Raw genomic sequence first — 22,718 nt, 5'->3', positions numbered from 1 at the left:
TTATGTTAATCTCACACAGGGTGACAAGAATGAAGGAAAGCCATGTCTCAGTTTATATAATGTATTAGAAGAACATGATGATCATTCGAAGGGATTGAACAAAGGGATTTTGTGTACTTTTGAATTAAAATGTGTCATAAGTTAGATATTGTTTTGTATTTGTGAACACAGTCTGTGAACACTTTACTTTCTAACAGAATTTGATTTCATTTTTTCTACAGTTTTAATGTAAATTATAACTTAATTGGACTTACTTTCTTACCTTTTCCCTTCTGTTTTCCTTCTAACCTATGGCCTGCTTGAAACCAGAATCTGCATTGTTTAGTACTTTACCCTGAAAACATGTGGAATTAACAGATGGATCAGTAAAATAAAACATGCGTAAGTTTTATTAGTATGATGATGATGATGATGATGCTGATGATGAGGATTTACAAGCAATTACAAGAAAATCACTTTGATTATAATAAATTGATTATATCATTTAAGATGTTCAAGGTGCTAGTACTGGAGGCTTACCCAAGTTCTATTTGATTTCTGTGTAGGACATGACTTGATTTGGGAACTATCAAGTATTAATTTGTACAGTTTTTTTTGAATTGAACATTACTTTACTTTGTTGTTTGTATTTGAGACTTGTAGGATCTTCCCTGGGTGTTAGTGCTACAGTGTGCCCACCACCAACTAGGAAGAATTGAAGTGAGTCAGCAAATTTACTCATTTCAATAATTTTCTAGTTCCATGGGTAGCAAGGAAAGTAAAAATTATCACTAAACTAAGGCTAAACGTGGTCTCTGCTACAGTCAAGACAGTGTGTGAGTCCAGAGGAAGGGCTGCATGGTATCAGGGATAGCTTCCCTCCAGGTGACTATGGCAACGAGTCTTAAAACGTGATGAGGAATTGTGTAGAAGAAGGTCACAAAAGAACTGCAGGAGCCTTGAACTCAGTGAGCAAATGTGTGGGGTTTTACAAATTTAGAAAATCATTCTGGGTAGCCTGAGCACAGTGAATGGGGAAGTATCAGATAACACAATGAGAAAGTCTGATTGTTCAATTGTCAGGCTTCCCATGGGCAAGGCTACAATATGCATTTCTCCTAGAGCAGTGCTCAAGGTTTTTGAAACAGACTATGCCATGAGGAAAATTGTGTTTCTCATAAAGAACATGTGGTAACATCTGGAAGGCAAGTGAAGATCCCATTATAGTAACATACAGTGGAACTGAATTAAGGCAGTGGAATTGGGAATAAAGTTATTAAATGTAGAATGCCAAGAACTTAGCATATTATTTGTGGACAAGAATCAGAAAGAGTCATAGATGAGTCTGATGTTCAACGTTTCATAGCTGGGGGGAAAGCATAAAGCTAAGGTATGTAAGAGCACAATAAAATAAGGTAGAGTGCTCTAAGATAAGGCTGAATCCAGTACAGACCAAGAGTATTTCAATATTAAGAAGAGAAACAGCAGTGTCTTTTTTAGGGATACAAAGGAGGGATAAGTTCATTTATAGATACAGGAACACATTATAGATATAGGAACATTTATAGAGAAGGAACGGAATTCTAATTTAATTTAATATATCAAATATCTTACAGAGTTTAACTGTCCAGAGTATGGGAACAACATTTTCTCTTAAAAAAAAACTGGAGAATTGGCAGCTGATACCTTCATTGTTTTCTTTTTCTTACCATTGCCTTGCTGTCTGCTCTTGAACCAATGGTTACTGTTGAGCTTCATCCTGGGCAGTTGAGAGAGGCTGCCTCTATGTCTGTTCCTCACTGTTCTCTCCATGTGCCACTTTAACCTGGCCTTTTCCACCTGGACCCTGCAGGTTCTCTGTCTCAGTATATCAAGATGAAATTAAATACTCACATGAGCTGACTTGTATTCATAGTAATAGTTGACTGTGGGAGTCTTTCTTTCCTCTTTTAGTGAAAATTTAGTCAGAAACTTTATATACTTCAAAGTATCAGCCTTACTCATTAGGACGACATGATGGTGGTGTCAAAATTAATAAAATGCAGGGACAATGGAACAGATACTATGTAGTTACTTACAGAGGATCTTTCCTATTATTACATTTTGACTTGTGTCTCTCTAGTTTACCAAACACTAAAATTGGAAAATTTTATACTGAACTCACTAAGTCTGTAGAGTTGGCATTACATGCTTCTAGTGGAAATGCTGTATGACTTTTGCAGATACTTACTAGATTTTGTTTCTCCTCCTGCATTCAGGAAGCTTTGTGTCCTATTTTGTCATTGTAAAATATTGATAATGTGTCCCACACAATTTGCCTTCTAAAGAGAGTATGCACTTTGGGTGAAAAAAAATAAGAGCATGACTTGTGAATCATAGAGTTCTATAAAATGTATAATATTTGTGTTCGTAACTGAATATATTCAGAATATAGTTTTATATGAAGACTCTGGCATGAATTTTCTGGCATAGATTTCATGTTCTTGGTGACTGTCTGCTGAGAAGATAGGAACTGAGCGTCTTGCCTTCCCAAATCTCATCCTGCAGACCAGTTATTTGATGAAGTATTTGTATTATCATAAAAAAGTGTAGAAATAAAAAGGACTATTTCATGTGGTATACTTTACAGCAGCCATCTAACTTAAAAAAAAAATCCCCCCCTGGCCCTCCCTGGTGGTGCAGCGGGTTAAAGCACAGCACAAAGAAGCTTAAGCCACCTCTGCATGAGTTCGATCCCGGCTTGCTCTGGAGGAGCTCCACATGGTGAGGCAGACCTCTCCTGACCCGCCCGCTGCTCCCTTCAGCAGTGTACTTTCTCAATCTGTCAGTACAGCAGTGTACTGTACCCCGCTCTGTCTCTGGTGAATCCTCTCACCCTCCACATCTCTGGCCTGTACCCCAGTTCTGTACGAATGAATAAATAAATAAATCTTAAAAAAAAAATCCCCCAATACAGATGGTAATTGGAATTTAATGAATTATTAACATTAAGGTAATGAATATTCAGATACTGCAATCACTAGTTCAGTAAACTATTGTTGAGAGAATTTCTAAAGCCTAAGTAGGTAATAATGGAAAAACTTAAAAATGTCAAAACATTTCAAGATCCTTTTTATCTTAGTACTAACTCTTAAAATAAATTAATAAATGTGTGTAGCTCTTCGTGAGAGAGAGATTCTTTTGAGGATAAGTCTCTAGTGAAAATATCAATGTCAAATGTTATGTGTAATTCATTATACTATCTTAGGTTTGCATACACCCATCATTTTATGGACTTGCATAGGCAAAGAGATGTTTATCTCTTCCTATAGTTTTTCCAGGCATTTTGATTACTGTTTTAGAAATCAGTGTAGGGATAGAGAAAAGCTAAGGCTGCATAAGGTAAGTATTCTTAGATATAAAATATAAGGACACACCAAAAATTTTCAGTAATCAAGATTAATATTCAAAACAACATTTAAAAATAAAAAAATGCAAAAATCAATGATGAACAAAATGTCAAATTTTAGTGAAAAGCCTATCAAGTATTACTGATTTCTAGAATTGCCTCAGGCTCAAAACTGTCCAGACAGAACATTGGTATACAGACAGTATTTGGTCTCTAATGCTATAAATTATTTAGTAAATTATCTTTAACTAAATTGGGGCCAGAGGTCAATAATTAGGATACACATGTACTGTTAGAACTGATGATGTATTTAAAATATTTTTCAGTTGTATGTCTTTTTAATCTTATTATGTTTTATAATTTTATAGTTGATATCTTGATTGGTTTTACACATGAAATTTGAACAATAAGCTAAGCATTCTAGTCAAATAAGTTACATGTTATTTATCACTCAAGGTAATAATAAAACAGGCACTGTTTAATGGAGCCCAGTTTGTTTTTTAATATGAAGACCTTTCTATAGATATATTAAAAAAATAGGTTTGATGATGTGTGTGTGTGTGTATATATATATATATATATATATATATATATATATATCACAATCAAGAGATTATTCAATAATTATAAAAATTAAAAAATAAAAGTTAAGAGGAAAATTTATATCACAAAGGACCCATACTTGAAATATATGTATGTACTTATAATAATATATTTTACAAAGTAGGTTGTCTCTCCAGCCCTTTTCTGCCTTTCTCACTGTGATCTTCGCTCATTTCAGGCATCTCATCTCAGACTTTCTTATTCATGACAATCTGTTTCCTTGTGAGTATTGGTATCATGCTCCATGGGAAACCTCAGGGGTGGGTTTGAATTTGTACTCCTGGAGAGGGGATTTGCATTTTTATCTGCCAACACTCAGGTCTCTGGAACCAATTTGGTGTGTTCCTTTGAATCACTTGCCTCTACTACAGCACACCTGTGGCCAACATCCTTTATTTCCACTTAGGTAATTTAATTGTTTCCTGTTAATGAGACAATGTTTTGTTCTAGTCCAACTTTTCATTGAGTAGACTTCCATTGTTATATGTACAGGTACTGATTTTCAAACTTTTCACCAAAAACTTTGTTTTCTGCTGCTTAACTGTCCTTAGCCCTAGCTTCCATTTTTCTATAACTGGGAAATCCTCAAATGCTTTGGACATTGCCATCCTCAACTCTTTCTTGCAAACCTGGTTATTCATAGAAGGAATATGTGTTTTATCTGACCAAGATTTATGTGTTTTGAAAAAAGGGGTTTTGTCATTTTTAGATTTTCAGAACATCTTGGCTGCCATATTTCCAAAATTGAAAACCATCTTTATACAAGAAAGTAAGGGTCAATAAATCTTCTTTCTGCACATGAATATATTCTGGAAGGATTCTATTTTATATGTGAGCAGTAAGTTTTAGTGCATGCTCGTTAAAGCATGTACTTATAAACATGAATTCTAGATGCTCTTGTCCAGTCCTGTCTAATGGAATTTTCTACAATAATAAAAATGGTTCATAAACCTGGGTTCAGTATGGTGACCACTTGCTGCCTTGAACTACTGAGCATTGACATGTGGTTTTAAGATGCCTGGACTATTTATTTTGATTAATTTCAATTTCACTAGTGAAATGTGATTAGTGTTTGCCATTTGAGGGCTCTATCCTAGACATTTAGATACAGAAGCTGATACAAGGGTGAGAGGAATGGTTTTGATATTTGCCACATGAATAAGAGCAAGAAAGAACAGAAAATAAGAGCACAAAGAAAATGTTTGAGAGGACGATATTAACAGCATGTAATTGTTCTCTGGGAGAGACATTTGAAAAAAATGGGCACAATTAAGATAATGAAACACTTATGACTTCAAGAGTCGTTCATAGGTTGCAGATGTTAATGTGATCAGAAAGTGCTGCAGGCTGGTCAAAACACAGATCGCCTGATCTCCAAACAGGGTTTCAGAATCAGAAGGCTTGGCTTGAAGTTCACAGGCATAGTTGAACCTACTGATCTGATGTTCTGCACTTTCAAAAATATCTAGTTTAATGGCAGCACGGAATTGCTAGTTCTAATATGAAAATTGCACAGTGAGAGAATAAGAGCCAGGCCCTGATCAGCCTGGCTTGTTTTCTCTGGAAAACTTTCACTTCTGAGCACCCAGAAGGTGAAAGTATCATCTCCCCAGGAAGTAACTCAAAACTTAGCTAACTTTTGTTACTTTGGACAAAGGCAAAGTGTGTGCTTTTCCATCTACTCGCTCATATACATAGAATCTCATTAATATAATTAGTAGACTTGTTATTTATTAAATTATGATACGCTTTGCATGGTAAGTTGCAAGTTCAGTGGAATAGAAAGAATCGGTTACTGCTCAATCTAGTTTCTTCCTCACAGAAATCAGGCCTTTAGGAGAAAATTCCACTTTTATGACAGAGTAAGCTCTTTCTTTCTGTCCCTAAATGAGTCAACATTAGTTTAAATTCCTTTAGACATAAAGCTAGTTATGGTAATCTGCTTTGCCTGTAATTGGGTAAGAGTGGACATCTGAACCAAATGGAGAAATTTCTTCCGTTCTAAGAAAGTCGCAACAGTGTCGGCTGTTTTTCTTCTGGATTTGCTATGTTTGATTCTGCTACTGGAAACGACTGTGTCTCACCGCCTTCCTACCAGCTGCTCCTCATCTAGACATCGGGGAGAGCAGACCTACGGAGTGTCAGGAAAAGAGATTAGAGTTCTCAGTTGCAGATCACCCCACCTCTCAGCTTCTTATTGCATGAAATGATACCATATACAACAACATTCCAGTCTGTGTTACAGATTAAGTCTGTTTGGATTAACGTGTTCTGTGAGGGAAGGCAGGTGACCTGCTACTTGCTATCTTAAAGGTGTGATGGTCAAGTTTTGTTTTTTTTTTTTAATCACAGGTATCTAAAGAAAGATCTCACTATTCATATAGTAAGTAGCATTATGTTCATGTTCAAATGTCCTGTAGGTTTTGACCCTGTATCTCTCCAGGGTTATCTTGCACAGAGTATCACTTCATTCTTCACCCTTTGGGTTCCAGTCACTCTTGCCTCCTGCTTGTTTCTGGATCATTCTGCCCACTCTCACTTCCGGGCCTGGCCATTCTCTGGCATGGCCACCTGGACACTCCACATGGTCCTTCAGATCACATAGAAGTCTCCCTTGACTTGCAGTTTACGCCTGGTTTCCTTATTTCTTCATAACACTTGCTCTTTTTACAACTGAACTCTTATTTGATATTAGTAATTGACAAAAGGTTGCTGCTTTTAAAACACCAGAATATCAGGGATTCACTTTTGCTCTATTTTATATCTTTCGTCTCTTACACCTAGAAATGTTTCCAGTGAAAATTCATTGAATAAATGAGTCCTTATTACAGTGTTTGGCAAGTGGTTCATATCTGGAGTACATGGTTTGCTTGTAATTGTTGGGGTCATGAAGGGGAGTGGATGTTGTTTGAATTATTAAGCCCTACAGATGAGAGAATTTTTTTTTTCCTGATCCAATGAATCTAATCAGGAGTTGTAAGGTTCAAGAATTTTCCATTGTTATTATGGAATGAGTTTTCTCTTGCCTCAGGGAAGATACTTCATTATTTATATTGGTTTTGCATTCAGAAATCTCCATCTTCTTTTAAAAGAAAGCCACTAATGAGGATGGCACCTCCCCCCCCCCCAAAAAAAAAACAACAACAGAGTTCTGAGGTTCTTAATAACAGTGTTGCTCTTTAAAGTTATTTAATGTCTTTGAGGCTCAGGTCTTTAATCAGTAAAGTAGTTACCCATGGATTGTCAATGAAATGCCTAATCCACAAAAATATGAGTTTCTGTCTGTTTCTGCCCCTCCCACCAGCTTTATCCTAAGTTTTTTCAAACTGCTAGTACATATTAAAATAATTTATAATTTTTTGAACCAGTGGTCTTCAAAATATTGAATCCATGCAGACAGGAGTCCTAAAGGATCCTTTGGCGCCTAAGAAGAAAATATTAGAACTTTAATTTATAGCCTTTGTATTTTCAAATATGGACATATAGAAAGCTTTATTATATAAACAAGACAAATCACTGCTGGTAGTCTTGGCTTGTGTCAAGTAAACTGTAAAGTTATAGTTTCTTTTAAGGATTTGTTTATCTATGATACAGAACTGGGGTATAGGCAGAGATGCAGGGGTGATGAGAGGGGAGACAGAGTGGGGAGCAGAATAGGCAGACTGAGGGGGCACACTGCGGAGGAGAGCAGGGGCAAGACAGGAGCGAGCGGTCTGCTGTGCCATGTGGGTCACCCCTCCAGTAGAGGATCAAACTCCTGCCCAAGAGGCTGTGGCAAGGCTAATAATGCTGTGCTTCAACCCTTTGTGCCACTAAGGAGGGCCCTAAAGTTATAGTTTCTGTATTTAATGTAAACAAAACTAATTTGCATAAAACGGATAAGCCTTTTACAAAGATTCCTACAAAAAAACAAAAAACTTTCAGATTGGAAATAACTGCCTGAACTGTCATCTCAGCTGAAGGCTGATATGGGTGTACCAGTAATACAGAAAGTTCTCTAATCTAATCGTAGACTTGCACACTGCTGAAATTTAATTATTGAAATGATCATATTTTTATTATGTCCTTAGTAAATATGACTCCCCGCAATCACCCCCTCCTTGTCCCCCCCACACACAGTGAGTGAGAAACTCATGCAAAGAGTGTATTTGGATGATAGATGTTTGGAAATGTCCTGTTGCAAATACATCTCTCATAAAACACATCATTCTTCATTTAAAGCAGATCTAGAGATCATTTTCTGACTAGTTCATATGACATTTGACTCAACATAGAAATTTGCCATAAAGCTACAATTCAACAAATTTCTTACATTTGTATCTAAATATTTTCAAGGTTTTTTTTTTTTTTTTTTTTTTTTTTTTTTTTAGCTAAAATGATAATGTTACTTCTTACACTCAAGGAAGGAAATGCACTCTAGTTAATTTTTTAAGAGCAAATGTTCTGTTTTTAAATAAATTCTTTATCTCTTTATTTACATCATTGTTATTTTTGCACGATGCTTGATTTATTCCCTCAGGCATAAACCTCCATAAAATTCCCACCATCAAATTACCCACAAACTCTCACCATTGTCTCTTGTTTTCTTTCCTTCCCTATTTTGACCTCTCCCCTCTCCCCTGCAGAACTTCTTAGTTCTATGGTTTGCCTGCTACCGGTTTTTTTTTTTTTTTTTGAGCCCTTGTTCAATTTTCATATATTTCTCCTATAAGTGAAAACATCCAATATTTTTCTATTTCCTTCTGAGTTACTTCACTGAGCATGATCTGTCCCAGTTCCATCCATGTTGGTGCAAATGGCATGAGTTTATCCTTTTGGGTTGCTAGGTAGTATTCCATTGTGTATATGTACCACATCTTCTCAATCCAATCATCTGTTTTTGGGCACTTAGTCTGTTTCCATGTCTTAGCTACAGTAAATAGTGCTGCAGTAAACATGGGAGAGACAATGCAGCGTTCTTAGACAGGACATGTGGTGCTATAACACAAGTATTGGTGTGTTTACTGCAAATAGTTTTTGCTGAGTTAGTAAATTATTAAGTTAGTAAACATTTGAAGAACTATCTTTTGTAGATATTTTAAATATATGCAATATTCTAGCATAAATTGTGTGGATACAATTTTATAAATAATTCTATATATTCTAACTGTGCATATTCTATTTCTTTTTCTTTTTCCTGGTGGGAATGAATACTCAGAAAATCTTGGCGACTATCAAAAAAAATTATCTCCACAAAGACAGATTCTTAGCTTCAGCTTTGGGAGTGTGAATCTCATTCTATTTCTCCAACATTTTCTGTAACTCCACAACTTTTATCCTTGGTTTTATTCTCCTCACTTCTTTAATAATCATGATTTATTTCCTTTTGACTTCTTTACTAGATTTCCCTTTTCATCCTTTTAAAGAGCACCTCCTTATCACTTGGGCTAGAAATGTGATTTGACAGTCTTTCATCTTCTCCTGGAGACCAGCTCAGAAGGAGGCAGCATGTAATGGGCAAATACCTCAGACAGTGAAACCATCATAGCCTGTCCCCACAGGCCACTGAAGCAGGGTACAGCTCCCCATTTCCCCAGAGGAAATCTAGTAAAGTTATTTTTTCTTCTTCGCCTTCTGTGAAAGTTGCTCTCAAACTTATTCAGTTGATTTTCTCCCCCTCATCAGGGGCATTAATAAATTAACACTAATTTATATAAATGTGTCAGACTCCACCATCCTTTTAGGTAATGGTAGCAAATGCACAGATACAGGTCAAAAGCACTCACTTGCTGCTCTCTTATTTTGAGATGCTTGTAGTTGATTCTTGAGAAATTTCTATTTAAAAAAACAATTGTTACTAACAGGTTTTCCTGAGAAAGTCTTGGTATTTACCTTTTGCCATTTTATGTATGGTGTAAAAGACGTATATAAAAGAAGAATGAATTAAGACAAAACTAAGGAATTAAAAATAACTGAACTAACAAAATGTTTTCATGCTGCAACCCCTCCATCCCCATCTTCCCCACACACTCACTAACCAGTAAAAATTTTACAGAGAAAACAGTTGGGAAGGAATGCATCCTTTGTTGTTGTTGTTTTTCTCCTCTTCTGGTGTCACAATATTCAGAAGAAATGTAAAGCAGAGATCCCATTAATTGGAAGGAAGCTTCTGCCTGCACCAATGACACATAGGTGTGGTTAGAAGCCTCAAGGGGGGAGACCAGCAAAAAGTCTGGGATTCTGTCAGGGAGACCCCCCCCACAGTCCCTAAGGGTGTCCAACATCAGCAACTGAAAAATAGTCCAATCCTGGGTAACAAAAAAAGGAACTTGAATTGAAAACTTTGATTTGATTAATTGCTGGATAGATTTCTTTCTTTTCTAATAAAAAATAAAATGTATTTATTTGCAGCTTAGAAATTTTTCTCCAACTTTCTTTGAAAGGAATGGCTGTGACTATGGCCTTGCTTCCAACTACTGAAAAATAGATGAAAGTGAAAATTCAGATGCTCATTTGAGTTATTTATTCTCATAATGCCCAAAACTTAGTTCTGTTATTTCTTTTAAAATCCATGTTCTAGTGGAGTATTTTCATGTTATGTGATTGATTGCTGTCATGCTCCCTCACATAATTTTTGTTAGCATATTTCCACATTTTTTTGCAAAATTTATTTCCTAGTACAATACCCCCAAGTCATCAATTTCAAAAAAAGTGTGTTCTATTCACCTTGTAAGTCATTAGATAATAGTCACTGCCAGAGGTAAGACTTTTCCCCCTTGGAGGTAAGAGTTTGACTTAGAAAGACCAGAGGTCTGATCTCATAAAACAATCTCCCTCTTCTTATCTTTTCCATTCAGCTACCAACTAAAAAAATATGTTTAGGTTGTTGGCAGTTTATTATATCCAGAAGGAAACTTGACTTACTTTTTAGAGGTGAAAAAAATCTGAAAGTGCAGAAAACTCAAAATAGCACTTACCTTTAAGATAAGTGAAATATATTCAAATTTAAAGCATAGTTACCCTTTTGATTAGTAACTTGCAGTCTATAAAACATGTGCTACTGCTTGGAGAAAAGGTGCCACATAAAAAACAACCATAGCTATGAGGAAGTGCAGTGTGAAAATTATAAGTTAGTTTTAAATGTCTTTTAATGCCAATTTAACCATTTGAGGAAGAAAGTCATGATATTTTTCCTACAAAAGTTTCTAAATCAACTAGAAAGATTTTTTTTTTTTTTACTAGCAGGACTCAGAATTAAAAAACGAAAAAACTTTTAGTAAGAACTGGACTACATAAAGATAGGAGGGTAAATGAGATACTTAAGTGTCTTTTGCTCACTATTATCCCCATCTTATAAAATTAAATACCTGCAAATATGAACTTATTATGTAAGTAGGTATGTTTTGATTTTTTTAAAACAAGGGACCATGGGGCCCTCCCTCGTGGCGCAGCAGTTTAAAGCACAGCACTGAGAAGCTAAAGCCACTTCCGCATGAGTTCGATCCCAGCCTGCCCCGGAGATGACCACATGGTGAGGCAGATCTCTCCTGACCCGCCCACTCCTCCCCTCAGCAGTGTATTTGCCTGTTCTGCTCCCCACTCTGTCCCTGGTGAATCCTCTCACCCTCCTCATCTCTGGCCTGTACCCCAGTTCTGTATGAATAAATAAATAAGTCTTTAAATAAAAAAAAAACCCAAAAAACAAGGGACCATGATTAGGTCCTGCCCATCATTAGTAGACAACAAAGACAGACAGAGCAGGGCTGTGTGGGATGGTCTCCCCCAAACGTCACATGGGCTTTTCCTACTCAACCCAGAATAGGCCTTTCCAACAAATGTCACCTTGGTGTGGGGGACTGAGGTCAACCTGGATGCTGTGGGCCTTGGGACATCTGTTCCCATACTGAAAGAATGCAGACTATTTAGAGTTACAGGCACCAAGAGGCTGAAGAGCTCTGTCCTTGTCTCAATCCTTTGACTTTCCTGAATCAAAAGGGGATCATAATCCCCTTAAGAGTGTCCTTTACCCTTAACTGAAAAGCAAGTCCTCACTCCTTTATGTGACCCACAACACTGTAGTTGCAGGGAGAGGTGTCCTCCCGGGGGAGGTTTTTCAGTGAACATGCCCTCTCCACTGAGAAACTCATCTTTTCTCAGAGTGTCAGGTGGGGCATCTTTTCCTGTCACGTCAAATCTTCCCCCTTCTCTCTCCTTGATGTCCCAGCACAGGATACATACATCTGGCTTGCACTATTTTTCCTTATAACTTACAGCCATGTAAATTCACTGTGCATGTGCTTTAAGATGATTTTTCCTTTGCTAACCTGATGCTGTTTCATTTGTTCCTCCAGTCTGAGAAGAACCTAGAGGGGTAGAGGATTTTCCTCTGTCTCCTGCGGGTGACTTTGGGATTTGTGTCTATATCTTTCCACTTTTATTCCAGCCTAAGAAATTGTTTCACAAGACATTCTTCTCTGTAGGACTATCTCAGATTAAGTGACGGGTTGAGGATTCTCATAGGGTGGAGGCAGAGGAATAATAACTTGATCCCAAGCAAACTACTCAGTTCATACAAAGAAAAATTTTAGGAAAAATCATAAACTTCAGGATTGTCAAGAAAGAGAAGGCTACGTAAAGCAAAGTCATAAAGAAGAAGCCTTGGCAGTCACATACATGTCCAGGTCCAGAACCACCTTCTATTTAATACACCAGTCGGTTAAGCGCTTATTGAATGGATTTTCTCACATGCTACTGCCATGTGTATAGGGGTTTTGAAGGTCAAGGAAGCCTGATGAGTGTGGGGATATTTAAGAGTCCTCCGAGGTTAGAATCACCTGCATTTACAAAAGCTCCTTTTATTGGTCATATTCAGCCAAGTGAAGGATAAATCTGCTGGTATTTCCGAAAGAGATGAGTAGTATCTAGGGAGGAAAATTTTCCTTCTTAATGAATATAATGGGTCTCAGTTTGCACTGCAGTACATAATGAATTCTTTATGTAATTCCAGTTTGAATCAGTCAGATTTCATTTAGGGTTGGGGGAAACTACTGTTGCAATTTAAGTAAATAGTATTTCAGTTCAAGGTGATTTAAATTCTACAGTGTGTTTGATGACATCAGCCATTGTGAATAATGAAAGTGCTTCACAAAAAAAAAAAAAAAAAAAAAAAAAAAAAAAAAAAAACCTGAGAGGATTAGTGGGGATATATCCAGAAGATAATATAAAAAAGGACTTTCAGATGCAATGGAGCCTGCCTGAAGTCAAGTTTTTCACTGGAAGGGTTAGAGTAGGGAGCTCTTTCTAACATCATGTTTTCTAACTGCAATGCTAGATAAACAGCATCAGTAATGTTCAGCTATGAAGCTTGTTGTCCTCTTTGAGTAAGTAGTCTTTAATCAGTGAATGCAGCTCAGTGCTCAGGTCCTTCAATTCTGCTAACTTTCTTTTCTTTTTCTTTTCATACTGAATTCATTTTCATGTTGATTATTCTTCTTTATAATTTAGGTTTTGGTTATGGGTACCATTTCAGGTGTTTTTTTTTTTTTAATAGACATTTGCCTTTCATTTGGCTTTCTTTATGGAGAAAGAAAATCAAATCATCCATATTTTGTAACCTATATTTTTGGTATATAAGTAAAGATTTGTTTTTCCATCACCACAGCATCAGCTTGGATCACTTATTTATTAAATATACATAAGGTAACCAGATGTCATTCAAGGTGGGTGGGATAAAAAGAGAAAGAGGTTAGTAATGAAGCTCAAGAGATACCTTGCACAAAATAAGAGTCCAATAAGCATATGTAATATGTCAGGTATGATTTTTTAACCTTAGCTATGGTCGAAGTAATACATTTTTATGGATGGGAACTTTGCAACTCTGGAGAAACTGGCTTACTTGTAGATGAGAATAGAAATGGGACAGGTAAGCTAAACACAATTAGAGAGGTATAGGAGAGAGTTTATAAGAGCAAGAATTACAGTTGTAGGAGTGGAGAGGAGGCCTAGATTCTAAAGATATTTAGGAACATATAAAGTGTTTGGTGGCATTTGAATTTGAGAAATGAGAAAGTGTCATATATTATGCTATACATTTTCAACAGACCATCAAGTATTTATATGTGCTAAATTAAAATATGGGGCATTCTTAAGGCAAATCATGTTAAAAATAACATTTAAAAGTTGTGTGCAAATTATTAAAAATGTGTGTGCATGTGGGCAAAGGCAGACTATAAATAAGGAAAGAATTCATAGATATTATGGACGATATCTTCAATAATTCCTCTATTATGCTCTCAAGTTATTTTAAAAACACTAGCATCCAGTTACCAAACACTGGCTGCTGAATAAATACGAATAAATACAAATCCCTTTATTTAATTTTAAATGCAATGAAGTAAAGGAAATTGACAAATAAATGCAATAAAATATGTTAATGAATTTTAAAACCTGAGCTAGCGAACCTTGCTTTGTGTCTTTGACAGTTCTCCTGTGATATATATTATTTTATGCAAGGCAGTATTGAATTGAGTAATTTGTTATTTGAGTGTCTTCTTGTCACCCTGGACAGGAAAATTAAACCCTCAGTATCAGGCTATCTCTATCTATAACAAAGAGAAACGATGTTCTATATATCTAAATGTGTTGGAGAGGAGAAAACGAGACAGTGTGTACCAAGTAGCAATCGAAGTGTCTGGAAAACATTAGTTGCCCGATATAGTTTAAGGAGCATTTCCTCCACCCTTTAAAATAAACCTGTACTGAGTAAAAAGATATTTGTAGAGCATAGCCTTATAGAGAATACACAGATCCTTAAAGCTTCATATTTGTTCAGAGGATTGACAAACAAAGCTTCTCTTAGACTTACAACAGAGAGAGGACAGTAGAACTATCAAACCAGATCGCTAGGTCAATATTTATATAAATTCCCTGTTCTGGGAAAAGTTTCCTTCTTTTTCCTTCATTTAACTATTGTGAATCTCTATCCTAAAACTCATCAGCAGGTAAGAGTGGAGAAGTGATTTCATGTATGAGATATATTACTTAGGCACTAGCTAAAGAAAGTAAGATCGAGGCCCTCCTTGGTGGCACAAGGTGTTAAAGCACAGCACTGTGATGCTGTTGGTAGCCACTGCAGCGCCAGTTGACCCCCATGGCACAGCAGACCTCTCCTGTCTGTGCACTGCTCCCCTCAGCAGCGTATTTCCGTACATCTATCTGTTGTGCTTCCCGCTCTATCTGGTGGAGAGAGTCCGCTCCTGCACCTCTGGCCAGTACCCCAGTTCTTGTGTGCATAAATCAGTAACTCTTAAAAAAAAAAGTAAGAAAGAAGATTGACAAGCTAATTTCTCCTCTGACTCAAACCCTCTGGTCACTCTTTGTCCTCGTGGTTTCCGCTCAAGTCTTTCTGAACCAGACCGTGCTTGTCCTTCAGCCAGGACACCTGCTCCCGGAGCTCCTGGACTTTCTCGGGGAGGCCCGGCTGTTCACCTGGGCAGGCGCACAGCTGGCTCTCACGGGCTCTTCGTGCTGCCCCGGCCCGCTGCCCGGCCGGTGTCTGCCTTTCTGTTTCACATCTCCCAGGGTTCTGTCTTTTCCTCTGCTGTCTAAATGTTGGGAGTGAAGGCCGAGGGGCATGAGCCGAGCAGGTGTTCATGACTGGGAGGGGGAGTGTTTGCATGCTTGCGGCCGAGTTTTCTCTCGGTAGCCCCGATACATTCCCTGTCACAGCCCGGAGCATAATAGAAGGAAAAGGGAGAAATGTAAGCCAAAGTGACAATTTTAGAATGCCCCCCAGAGATTTAGCTGCCTGCTGAGTCCACAAGTATCTTTTAGAGGAGAGTGTTTTTTTTTTTTCCTACTTATGCTTCCATTCCAGTCCTCAGTGTGCACTAAATAAACATCTCATTTGTCAACAGATACAGTGAGGCCCATCATTCACACATCTTTTAAAAATGGATCACCTGGGATTAAGTCTTTAAAAATCTTTCATACTTTTCTCTTTTTTGAAATAAGACTTTATGTTTGTGAGAAGCTGTGAGCATGGAAGGATTCCAATCAATGCTTTGGGTGTGTGGAAAGATCATCTGCCCAAAAAAAAGTAGGAAAGAAGGCAAATGCATTTAACAGATTTTACATTTAGGCATATGATCTCAGGATCGCAAATGTAAAAATGTCACTGCTATATAATTATTTAAAGGTTAATAAAAAATAAATTCCAGTTGTTAGTTTGGAGTTCATAAGTTAAAAAAAAAAAAAAACAGGCTGAATTAAAAAAATAAAAAACACCCTGGTGATCAAAAATCTGCAACTTGTGCTGTGGCAACGCTTTCATGAGTATTATACATGGTGTATGGAACAGCTAATGTTGTACTATTGCTGCATAAAAATGCATTCTTCAATGGCAGAGAGAACCAAGGGCTTCATTTTCTTGTTCCCAGGCTGTGGGTTGGCTAGGGTGGCTCTGTCTCAGTCTTCAAGTTCAGTTTGATTTTGCTTAGTGTGTCTACCCACTTTGTGTGGAACAGCAGCCTTCTGAGGAGACACCCATCACAAAATTCAGATTCTACAAACAGATTAACATCTCCTGGCTCTTCATAGCCACTGACTTTCCTGATCCATGCAGTCCCATGTGGAGTCTAAAACTAATGGAGTTACAGAATGTTATACTCCATGGAGAGAAGGCACCCATGGTAACAGGAGGAGGAAGGGAGAAAAGGAATATATAGGTGCAGCTAACATCCGTTCCAAAGGATTTTGTCTAAAACACTTGATTTTAGCAAAGGTGATCCTGATATCAAAGAAACATGAACTTCTAATAAAGTTCTGTCATGAAATATGAGAACAAGTTTATTTTAAAATCAACATATTGTATTCATTGTAAATGATAGATGTAAAATGTTTCAAAATTTATAAAGCATGAGACAAATATTGTACCAAGTGTGGATATGTTGTCTTGATAGTAAACGACTGAAATTTATTTAATTTTTATGTCATAGCCCAGAGAGCTTGTCCAAAGTCAGCAGAATTGGGTTAGTGGTATCTTTAACAGCGTCTGTTATTGAGGAGACCTGGGAATGGTCTCTGAAGCACTCACTTGCAACCACCTCACTAATGCTTATACCCCCAGGAAACCTCTAACATCAAGGTGTGTGGGTAATGCAGATTGGCTGAGCATCTAGAAGAAAACAGGAGGGCAGACTTTAGTGAACAGTTTAGCAATGGTGTTAAATTGATTGAAAGCCAAGGCATTCGAGTTAGTTTATATACTTGGCTCCTGTATTTAGGAATATATTAGAAAAACTTTTTAACATACACTGCTTTTTATTTGGCTCTTGAATAAAATATAATTACATTAGATGAAAAATGTCACTATCAGTCAATGATTTTCTTTGACAACAAGCATAACAAAATGTGAGAGAGGGAAAAAGAAATGTAGAAAGTGCAGTTTCAGTAAGAAAATCTAGGGTTTTTACTTGGTCAAACACATAACCTTGAATATGATCTATGATCATACATGTTTTTTGAACGGGTTAGATTCAACAATAATAACACACTGAAGTACATAATCCATTATTTGGTAATGACAAGTTTTGAACACCAGCCTAATTTTTAGCAAAATGCAGAAAGATTTTATGTTTCAAATACACTTTGAAATTTTGTCTAGATTTTAAACTGATATAAATAAAATGATATATTTTCTAAATATGTGTAACATTTAACTCCTAAAAAGGAAAGTTCAACTTTCCAATATAGAGGGCACACACCTTTTTTTTTCCTAAATGACTTCCTTTAATTTCACTTTAAAATAGTGAGGTTTATAACTATTTTCCAAATGTAACCATTCTGAAATATTCAGTGTTAGCTATGCTTTCTTCTCTCTATTTAAAAATATTGTCTTGTGTAATTTTTTTTAGAAATAGAAAAAAAGAGCAAAATGAGTCATGTCTTATATAGAAAGATTACAAATTTATGTTAGGATTTAAAACAGATATGCTGTTGAAACACAAATGAAATTATGTAAGTATTTTTATTCATTTATCCTATATGGAAATAACTTTGAATTAACGTTCACTATGTTAATTAGAAAATGAGCAAGAATTTTAAAGCAACAAAATATACTGGTATATTTGAATGCAAGCAAACAGGATAATATGCAAGATTATTATTTTCAGATAATCTGCTTTTTAGATAGTTCACATATTATTTCTTACTTAGGAGGATGGAAAGAGGCATTCTAAAGATATGAAACAATCCAAAGTCCAACTTACTTCTAGAAGTGTATTGATATTTCCTAGAATGACACAACCAAGGAAATAATAATTCCATGTTCTTCATCCATCTTCTCCCCCTTCTTCTAAATGAATCACATTGACTTTCTCTTTCATTGAATCTTGTATTTCTTCTTCTTGAAATGATCTTCAGCAACTCTTCTTGAGTCATCACAATATAACTTACCACATCATAATGCATATGTATAAAAATTAATATATATATAACTGTAATATATAATATAACTATTATATATTCAAGTACACAATTGCTTTTTACTAACCTCAAGTGGTTATGCAGTTCAGTCAGTAACTGCATATAGTAAAACCAATCTTACAATCCATATTATTTAACTTAAGGAACTCCAGTTTTAGCCATTTTCTTGTCTACATGTACATAATATCCCATTCTGTTGACAGCATTCATTTATGTCTCCTTAACATGAACATATACAGCTTGTTATGGTCATATCTCTGTTGCTAAAATTCCCTCTAGTCCTTGTCTTAGTCATCTGTAAAATGAAACATATATTGTATACTTCACAAGATTAATATGAGGGTTAAATGAATTCATGTGTATGGTGTTCTTTTACACAGACATTTCCAGAGAATCTTACCGATGGCCCCCAAACTTCTTGTTATATATATTCCAAAAGTGTCACTGAGCAACTCTTACCTACAAGGCAACAAATAATGAATTTTCAGATATGCAAAGCTGAATTAGACATGGTTACTGCCCTTAGGGAAATTTCAATTAAATAGGGCATGTACCAATTATTTATTGTTGCAAAATAAACACTCCTCAAGTGACTAATATTCAGATTTTCTGGGACTGAGTGACTGCTGGGACATTAGATGTGTAGTTTTAAAACCAAGACAACCTAGTATAACCTGGGTCAAGTGTGTTGACATAAACCCATCCCAACTCTTGTTGGCTTAAAGCAGCAATATTGAATTGTTTTCCTTTAAGACTGGTAAATTGTTCTGTTGGTTTTGTCTGGGCTTCTTCATGCAGTTACATTCCATTGATCTTTCCAAATTTCAAGGCCTCTGATTCCATGTGACTTCTGTTTTCTTGCTGTATCCCCACATGGTGGAAGAGAAATCTCGGGTTTCCTCACCCCCTTACAAGGGCATCAATTCCATCATTGGATCTCTACCCATTTTCCCTCTCAAAAGCTCAACCTCCAAATACAATCACAGTGGGATTAGGTTTTCAACATTTTTATTTTGGGGAAGCACAAGTATTCAGTCTGTAACAATGGGTACCTTGGCTGTTGGAAACAAAAAATATGGAATTCAGAAAAAAAGATGTGGGTGTCAGCCCTGCAGAGGAAATCATTATTATATTGTGTGCACTAAGAAATCGAGAGAGTAGAATGAAAATGAAACATAGACGTTGAGGATCTCTGAGTTTAAGGGCCCAGAAAAAGAGAAATGAGTAGAAAATTCAGTAAAGGGATGGAATAGGATAAGAGGAGAAAGAGAAAACTTTAACATTGCAGAGATGCAGACAGGTGAATTTCAGAAAATAAGAATTATTCAATTATGTAATGGATCAGTGAATATATGTTATTGAGAAGTGAACAAAAAAGGACAGAGACAATATTGAAGTGGTAAGATGATTTAGACTAGAGGCAAATAGACACTGGGTATATTATCTACTTCTTCCTAGTTATTATCCTTCAGATAACTTACTTCCCTAAGCCTCAGTTACTTAACAGATACAATAGAGTTAATAGTAACCCCCCCCCCCACATGAGTTTATTGTGAGGATTAAACAAGAGCACATGTGAGATCTCATTTTAATCACCTAGGGAAGCACTGGCCAGTGGAACTTTCTGCCGTTCATAGTCTGTTTTGCATTGCCGGATACAGTATCCGTCAGACTTGACACACATGACTAGTGTAGCTGACAAACTGAATTTATACTTTAATATTAATTTAAAAGTTCATTGTAAGAATCTCTTGTGACTCGTCTGATTCAGTGAGAAGACAAGTCTGTTTACAAGCATACAGAGCACTAGTTCTCACAGATGACTCTTTGAAGATGAGTGGTCGAGATTGGTAAGGATGCACCATTCCACATGGCTGATGGATAGATACCCCAAGAAGTTTCACTCTGGCATATGGATTATTTGGAACTGAGGATAATTGTCACCATCAGACTCATGAGGAACTTCTACCAGCCCCTAACTACTAAAAAGAGTGAAAACTGGTGTATCTTACACAGAATTAGGGTTATTATCAGAAATAACCTTTTATAAGAGAAATCTCTGAATATGAAAGGACACACCCTTAATTAAAGCGCATTTGGTCTTCATCATTTGAGATATCCTCTGTTTATGTGAGCACCCCTTCTCTTCAGTGTAGGACCAGGACCCTGCCCATTTTCTTACCTGAGGAAATAAACACTTACTTTTGCCTTCTTGTCTCTGGAATCCACATCTATATAGATTACCCATGTGTATCATTAATATGTTCTTTTCTTCCACTAATCTGTCTATGACTGATTTGGTTGCTTCACTAGCCCAAGAAGAATCCAGAAGGCTGTGTAGGGGGGTGAATTCCAGACATGGACTTTTAAGATTTCAGTTTCCTTCCGCATCTTACTTGCATGTTTGATGTTTTCTCAGATCTGCTGTTGTGATGATCCTGCTCACCGGTTGTTGGTTTCCTTTTAAGGAATTGCTCAATTTCTGGTGCAAAACTGGCGTAGCAGTCTCAACTAGCTAGGAAGAGGCTTTGTGCCCAAATGAAATCAATTACTCTTAGAAAGGGGAGAGGTTTGGAAACAATTAACAATGCATCTTAAAGTGTGACAAATTATCAGTTGCTAATGTGGCTATAAAAGACACATTGTTTTATCAATGCGTGTGATTGCACATAGTTAGGAGCTCAGTGATTACTGAACAGGCCTCATAGTTCATTAGCACTGGACCTAGTGGTCAGATCTGAAGTCTCTCAGAGTAGAAACTCACTGCTTGGCAACAATAGGACATTTCTTCGCTTGATACAGGCATGGCATCATACCTCTTATTTGCTAGCCAACATTCATTTCATCTCCTCTTCAGTTGATCTGCCTCCCATTTATTTGAAACAAACATTTCTTTTATCAGCATTATACTTATGGGTGGGATTAGTCCACATGTGTTACTATGATGTTAACTACTACAACTGTGGAACTTCAGGAAAGAATTCCCTTTCACTTGAGTTTCAAAAATAGGACTACATTGAGTAAAATAATCAGTTTATCACATTCTGTGCTTACAATAGATATGTGGATTACACTTATACCAGATGCAGATACATAAGAATTTTGCTTGTTGTGATGGAGGCCATGAGGCTTGGAACAACTACTGTAGTTGAGAATCTGGACTTGAACTTGGTTGTGCTGAAGAACAGAGAGTGGGTTTTCAGTCATTCTTTTGATTGCTCATGCCTAACCTAATGCTTGCGAAAGAGAATTTTTTGTTGTTGTTGTTGTGAGCCCATAACATTCCTTGTTTAGTTCAACTGAAGTGGAGCTTTCTTTTTTTCTTTTTTTTTTTTTAAGATTTATTTATTCATGCATACAGAACTGGGGTACAGGCCAGAGGTGCAGAGACAGTGAGAGCATTAACTAGAGACAGAGTAGGGAGCAGAACAGGCAGATCGACGAAGTACACTGCTGAGGGGAGCAGCGGGCGGGTCAGGAGAGGTCTGCCACGCCATGTGGATCACCTCCCTGGCAGGCAGGGATTGAACTCATGCTGAAGTGGCTTCTGCTTCTTAGTGCTGTGCTTTAACCCACTGCACCACCAGGGAGGACCTGAAGTGGCGCTTTCTTGATGTTTGATGAAAACATTGCAAATCATAAAAATGAAATATCTTCAGCAAGACTTTTCCCATCCCCCAGGTTTTTCAAATATGCGGGGAAAGTTACTTTTACAATTGATTGAAAAGTTACTATAGCCATCAGTTGCCAGTTGGCAAACAACCACTCTAGAATTTTAAATGGAAATTTATATCAAATAATTGATTGTATATGGGTGAAAGCATTGAAGGAAAATAAGAAAGGAGCAAGTGTGTTTATGCTTCTATTCAGACATGCAGAAAGCTTGGACTCTATCTAGATGAGAGGGGAAAATGGACAGGATCCTGGCCCAGGGTCCCTGAGTGAGTGTGTTTCTTCTCATTTGCCACGAGATTTCATGTTCACTTTTGTCACTGGTGTCAGAGACCACAGGCCAATCACTAAAACTGTGTGTCCTCACCAGCCCGGCCACTGTCTGATATGGTCAGGACTGTGCTGCCTCAGAAAAACCTCAGATGCCCACCTTTGCCTGCCATCGCCACAGCATTGCTAGGGGGCACTGCCAGAATCAGGGAAGAGAAGGGCAACGCCTGATCCATTTATTCAGCCTTCCCATTTCCTGCCAGTGTCTTGTGTTGACACACTCGAAGGGAAGCCATGTTGCAGGAAGCCCAGGAATGGAGCTTACCAGTTGCTGGCGTGCTCT

This window comes from Condylura cristata, unplaced genomic scaffold (genome assembly GCF_000260355.1).
Source record: "Condylura cristata isolate star-nosed mole 26May11 unplaced genomic scaffold, ConCri1.0 scaffold00018, whole genome shotgun sequence".
Taxonomy (NCBI): domain Eukaryota; kingdom Metazoa; phylum Chordata; class Mammalia; order Eulipotyphla; family Talpidae; genus Condylura; species Condylura cristata.
Note: the sequence above shows the minus strand (reverse complement) of the source record.